The sequence below is a fragment of the Podarcis cretensis genome (genome assembly GCF_951804945.1).
Source record: "Podarcis cretensis genome assembly, chromosome: 8".
NCBI lineage: Eukaryota > Metazoa > Chordata > Lepidosauria > Squamata > Lacertidae > Podarcis > Podarcis cretensis.
Genome location: NC_137177.1, coordinates 8,543,436 through 8,550,622, shown reverse-complemented (window position 1 = coordinate 8,550,622; position 7,187 = coordinate 8,543,436).

Below are 7,187 nucleotides of genomic sequence, written 5' to 3'. Positions count from 1 at the left end.
CACAGAACTGTAGACTCGGAAGGGACCACAAGAGTCATCTCATCCAGCCCCCTTGGCATGCAGGAATCTGCGGGAATCTTTTGCCCAGCGTGAAGCTCAAAGTCACAACCCTGAGATTAAAAGCCTCATGCTCCAAAACTGAATTACCTGGAGGTTTAAATTATGTGCTTCTAGAAACTGATCTGCCCCTTTAATCATTCACAATTTTTGTGACTTGATGAAAAGATCAAGGTATCAAAATTTCCGAAAGAACTCTTATTTAAAAACATACTCTCAGCTGTGCAGTGTACCAAAATCCCTTTGTCTGCACTTAAAAACTGGCATTGGTTAGAAATCTGGCAGAACCTCACCCATCCATGACACAGCTTCCACAGCTTTTAGTGTTCTGGCGAGACAGCTGGGGCTAAAATCCTTTCTGCCACAACGAGCGCAGTAAATGTATCATAACTATTGATGTGGCTTCTTAATATAGATAACCCGCATGCTAATTGCATAATGCAGAGTCGCTTTGCCCTGTACAGAGTCTGCCCCTGGAAAATGATCACATCACACAGACCAGAAGCTAATGTCAGCTCACTTAAAGACCTTCTGGGGCTTAATGGGTAGCAAAGGTTTTCCAATGGCCGCCTTAAAAATAAGGGAATTCCAGATCAGAGTATAACGTGACCTTCTGGTGACCACTGGCGTAAATGGCTTTACAACAAATTAATGCGGAGGTCTATTAATGGCTGTTTGTCATGATGGATAGATCAAGCCTCCAAGTTCAGAGGCAGTCTACCCTACTTGCTGGTGGCATCTGTCTGGCTACTGTGAGAAGACGGCTGCTGAACTGGATGGACCCCTGATCTGATCCAGCAAGGCAGATTATATGATAAATTAAATAAGTGGAGAAATTAACGGAGGAGCAGAGGCTATGTGGAGCCCTCCCACGGTAGCAGAGTGCATACTCTACGTGGTCCCAGGTTCAAACCCTGGAGAGACAGTGTGGTGCAATGGTTAGAGTGCTAGACCAGGACCTGGGAGAATCCCTGCTCCGCCATGAGGCTCACTGACCTTGGGCCAGTCACCATCTCTTAGCCTACCTCACCAGGTTGTCGCGATGATGAAATGGGGAGGAGGAGCACCATGTACACCACACCATGAGCTCGTTGGTAGATAATGGTGGTATGGAAATTTATTTATTATTATTTATTTATTGAATTTATATACCGCCCTATACCTAGAGGTCTCAAGGCAGTTCACAGAACAAAATCGAAATATAAAACCACAAAATATATCCTCTTTGGCGATCTCTCATAGCCAAGTAAGACTGTCTTCCATAAACACGGTTTTAACAATGAGTCCCTAAGTGACTGTGGAGGCCAGTTCTGGATCCACACATCCTTCCACAGTGGGGACATGGGTTTCCGGGCGGGAGTTGATCACGGTGTGGATTTGCCAAGCGTGCCTTCCTCTTAGCACGTTTCTCCCTTGCCTTCTGAGTTTGAGTGTCTTCAAAGTCCATGACACCTTTGGTAAAGGCTGTTCTCCAACTGGAGCACTCACAGGCCAGTGTTTCCCAGTTGTCGGTGTTTATACTACATTTTTTAAGATTTGCCTTGAGACAGTCTTTAAACCTCTTTTTTTGACCACCAGCATTATGCTTTCCATTTTTAAATCCGGAATAGAGTAGTTGCTTTGGAAGACGATAATCAGGCATCCACACAACATGACCAGTCCAACAAAGTTGATGTTGAAGACTTGTTGATCACAAAATATATAATCAACATAAAAGCAACAACCCAATAACAACCCCCCTCCGCAACCCCCCCCCCCCCACATTTTAAAAGGGCATAGGATGTCAATCAAATCAACCAAAGGCATTGGTTAAAAAGGAACGTTTTTGCCTGGTGCCTAAAGGTGTATAATGAAGGCACCAGGTGAACTTTCCCGGGGAGAACATTCAACAAACAGGGAGCCACTGCAGAGAAGGCCCCGTTCTTGTGTTGCCACCAAGAAGGGCCTCAGAAGATGATCTCAGGGTCTGGGTGGGTTCATATGGAAAGAGGCGGTCCTTGAGGTATTGCGGTCCTGAGCAATGTAACAAAATCAGTATAAAATAAAATCAGTATGTCCAAGTAGGAGCGGTCAATATTCCTGGAGAGCTGCTGCCAATCATGGACCAATGCTTTGACTTGAAAGAAGGTCAATTCCTATATTCAGATCCTTGGGACAGGTAACCAGGCCAGGGGGGGCGGTGTTGCTTGTGTCACACCTTGATCTCCATCCTTCCTGCAGACATCCATCGCTGGCCGCTGTGGTGAGAGCAATGTAATAAACTAGATGGGACCTTTGGCAGGCCTCCTTATTCTGTCATACAAAGATCAACTGCCTCGTTTTGTACAGTGCCAAGCACCAGTGCTCTATAAACAGATGGCAGCAGCATGGAATGTAACCGTAATAATAATTAACAAGAAGGGCAAACAAACCTTTTGCTTATAATTCCTCAGCTGTTGTTTATGCTGCCTCAAGTCCCTCCCATACATTGAAGCCCCTCCTGCATGAGGAAAGGCCTTGAGAAGGGGGCACCAGATGGCAGCAGCATCTCACAGGAGTTTTTGGCCCTGGGTGGCTAAATATTTGCCCATGTTCTTACCTGGTGGGAGGCAGGAAGGAGGCGAATTTTCTTCCTTCATCCCTTGGAGAAAAGGCGCTGGGTGCCTAAATTCAGATTCACACTGCATTTAAAACACATTAGGTAAAGGTACCCCTGCCCGTACAGGCCAGTCGTGTCCAACTCTAGGGTTGTGCGCCCATCTCACTTAAGAGGCCGGGGGCCAGGGCTGTCCGAATACACTTCCAGGTCATGTGGCCAGCGTGACAAGCTGCATCTAGCGAGACAGCGCAGCACACGGAAACGCCGTTTACCTTCCCGCCAGTAAGCGGTCCCTATTTATCTACTTGCACCCGGGGGTGCTTTCGAGGTTTGTAGGCGCTGGGACTGAGCAACGGGAGCACACCCCGCCGCGGGGATTCGAACAGCCGACCTTTCGATCGGCAAGTCCTAGGCACCGAGGCTTTTTACCCAAAGCGCCACCCGCGTCCCTCTTAAAACACATTACTTCACCCAAAAGGGATGCGGGTGGCACTGTAGGTTAAACCACAGAGCCTGGGACTTGCCGATCAGAAGGTCGGCGGTTCAAATCCCCGCGACGGGGTGAGCTCCCATTGCTCAGTCCCTGCTCCTGCCAACCTAGCAGTTCGAAAGCACCTCAAAGTGCAAGTAGATAAATGGGTACCACTCCGGCAGGGAGGTAAACGGCGTTTCCGTGCGCTGCTCTAGTTTGCCAGAAGCGGCTTAGTCATGCTGGCCACATGACCCAGAAGCTGTATGCCGGCTCCCTCGGCCAATAAAGCGAGATGAGTGCCGCAACTCCAGAGTCAGCCACTACTGGACCTAATGGTCAGGGGTCCCTTTACCTTTACTTACTTCACCCAAAGAGTCCTGAGAACTGCAGTTTCCCTTGCACAGAGCTACAAGTCCCAGCACCCTTAAACTGTAGTTCACAGGAATTTCGGGCAGGGAGCCAGGTGCTTCAAATGTGTGTCAAATGACCTTTAAATGCCCTATAAGTCCACATCTGGCATTAGATTAGAAAGAAAGGTGGGTCCAGCTTTCTGAGCATCTCAGATCAGATCTTTGCAAAGGTGAAGGGGAGGAGCCCGTGAGACTCACAGGGGAAGTAAACGGCCTTTATAATATTTGTTACTTTTCAACTAAAGCAGTTTATTTTGCGGTGACCTTTACTGCTGCAAAGGCTTGTGTCAATATTTCTCAGCCAGGCTCATCGTGGACACTGAGATTTGAACTCTGCTCCTTCCTATACCAGACTCCCCAAGAATTTTGCCTGATGGAGCCCTGCCATCTTACCAAAATGAGAAGAGGCTGCCACTGGGAAAGGGGAGGGGGCACAAATCCTGCTTCTCCATTGATCTAGGGAAGTCTGCACAGGCTCAGAACAGCAAGAGAGAGGCATAGCACAAGGGGTGGAGGTCTGGGTTAGTTCTAGGGGGTGCCCCCAAACGCTCCATGCAAACTCCATACAACATCAAGTTAAGGCGCATCTAGGACTCTGTTATGTACTGAAGTTCTCGCCCTGGGCCAGCAGGGGGATACTGTAGATAGTTTTCACTCAGGTCCACATATGCAAATAAGGAATTGAAAGTGACGTTCAGTGATTGGATAGTTACAGAAAGTTGTTACTGTTGCGTTGTAGTGGAGTTCTATATAAGCAGGCTGGCTGAACTCTTCAGTTCGGTTCTGTTCTGGCCTGTGAATAAACAAGAGCTGTCTGAAGAATCGCTCTGTCGTCTGATATGTTCACCCACAACTTAACAGACTCCTTCCCAACTTTTTCTGCTGGCCTTGGAGGTTTTGCTCCAATGGAGGTCCTTGGGAGTAGAGCGAGGAGTCCTTTGCTTCTCCAGGACCACCAAAGTAATGGGTCACTTTTCCAACATGAGATGGGATTGTAAAGCATTTGGGAATACTGAGCAATGAAAGCACAGGACTTACGCTAAAGAATCCTGGGAACTGTACTTTACTCTTCACATAAGCTACAGTCCCCAGCACCCCAACAAACTACAATTCCCAGGATTCTCTGGGGAAAGCCCGGTGTTTTAAATTTGTGTTAGATTTGCTTTAAACATAGGTCAAAGGCTCCTCCCCCCATCTAACCCAGGAAGGCTGATTGGCAGTTTCAAACTACTGTATACAGTGGTACCTCAGGTTAAGAACTTAATTCGTTCCAGAGGTCCGTTCTAAACCTGAAACGGTTCTTAAGGTGGGGCGCGCTTTCGCTAATGGGCCCTCCTGCTGCTGCTGGCGCGCGATTTCGGTTCTTATCCTGGGGCAAAGTTCTTAACCTGGAGCAACCACTTCCTGGTTAGCGGAGTTTGTAACCCGAAGCATCTGTAACCCAAGTGTGTGTAACCCAAGGAACCACTGTACAGTACTCAGATCTCTTACATCATCTGCTGCCTGAGATTCTTTCAACTGGAGATGCTAGAGGCTGCGGTTGGGACATTGTGCATGCAAAGGATGTGTTTGCCCAGAAAGTGACAGCCTCTCCGAAAAACGTAGCTGACAAGAACTAGCGGTGGGAAAGTCCCAGGACCTGTTGTTTTGAAATGGTGCAATATTTTGATGCTGCTCCCCACCACCACGAAAGAAAAGGAAAAAATAATGTCTGCGTTATAGCACTCTGAAAAGCCATACATATATTTTATTTTCTTGCTAAGCGAGGCAGACCTACAAATCGCTTCTGGCTTTCTGCTCCTCTGGAAATCCTCCGCCAGAGCAAGGGTGGGAGGCAGCTGTCAGCCCACGCTGGGGAGCAGACGTTTATCCTAGACACCTCTGCTCTGAATGCCAGCCCCATGCCAGGACACGATACATAAATAGAGCTAGCAATTAGCAGCGTTTGACTCATTGCAGGAGCCAACACCCAGACTTCCTAGCTTCAGGGTGACAGGCTGGGAATCAAAGTCACTGCCTTCGCATCACACAGTCCCCGGGGACTTCCTTCTCCTCTCTTGCTCGTTTCAAACTTTGTGGTAGGGGAGCTCAGGCATCAGGCTTAAGAGATCTACCTTGGGGTGTCCCCCCCTTTTAATATAACTTCTGAGATGCACCAACCGATGCCCAAACATACTTAAAAGTATGTGGGCAACAGGGTGCCTCTGTCTGTGCACCTGTTAAGGTGAGGAATTTGTCTTGCAGGATCACAATTACACTCACGGTCCTGCGACACAAAAAACCCACTCCTGGTTTTCCACCTAAGCATTCCATCAGGCTGCAAAGACAGATGGATCTGCAGGGCCCCTCCATCTTTCCTGCTCAAAGGTCAGCTTTAGCAGTCTTCTCTCTCATTTATCAGGGACGCGGGTGGCGCTGTGGGTTAAACCACAGAGCCTAGGACTTGCTGATCAGAAGGTCGGCGGTTCAAATCCCCGCAACGGGGAGCACCCGTTGCTCGGTCCCTGCTCCTGCCAATCTAGCAGTTCGAAAGCACATAAAAGTGCAAGTAGATAAATAGGTACCGCTCCGGCGGGAAGGTAAATGCGCTGCTCTGGTTCGTCAGAAGCATCTTAGTCATGCTGGCCACATGACCCGGAAGCTGTACGAGCAACCCCAGAGTCGGCCATGACTGAACCTAATGGTCAAGGGTCCCTTTACCTTTACCTTAAACAAGAAAAACAAAATCTTTACACATCTTAATTTTCCTTCCTCTCGACTTTCTTCCCCTCTTTTCTGTGGTTATTTATTTCATATCTTTTTATTGCTGTGTATCCAATTAAAATATATTCACAAATTTATCCTTAAGGTAAAGGTACCCTTGCCCGTATGGGCCAGTCTTGACAGACTCTGGGGTTGTGCGCCCATCTCACTTAAGAGGCCAGGGGCCAGCGCTGTCCGGAGACACTTCCGGGTCACGTGGCCAGCGTGACATCGCTGCTCTGGCCAGAGCCAAAGCCAGAGCCAGAGCCGCACACGGAAACGCCGTTTACCTTCCCGCTGGTAAGCGGTCCCTATTTATCTACTTGCACCTGGAGGTGCTTTCGAACTGCTAGGTTGGCAGGCGCTGGGACCGAGCAGCGGGAGCGCACCCCGCCGCAGGGATTCGAACCGCCGACCTTTCGATCGGCAAGCCCTAGGCGCTGAGGCTTTAACCCACAGCGCCACCTGCGTCTTTATCTTCCCCTTAATTGTCTTCTGCTGCACGTGTTTATATCAGTCCCCCTGATATTTTTATAGTCTTCAAATAGTCTTTCCCCATTCTGTTTTTAAAAAGAGAAATCTTTCCATTCCAACTGGTTGTTTTGAAAACTATGTAGCTGAGAAATAATAGTTCCTGCATGATCTTTTCCCTCCGTCCTCCCAATTCCTTTGCAAGCCTGACATCTGGGATCCTTTGTAGCTGAAGACCTGGATAAAAATGCTTGAAATAAATAAAATAAATGAATAAAATTCCTTTGTTTCTGCGGCCTAACTCAGAAGGAATGGAGAGAAGACCCGGTTGTTGTCTCCATTGTTCAACATTTAGGAATCGGAAACCCCTACAAACGACCAAGAGCTCTACCTGGGATTCTGGTCCACCTTATGCCTGCCCCTGCTTCACAATGAGGTGGAGGAGAGAAGGTACATT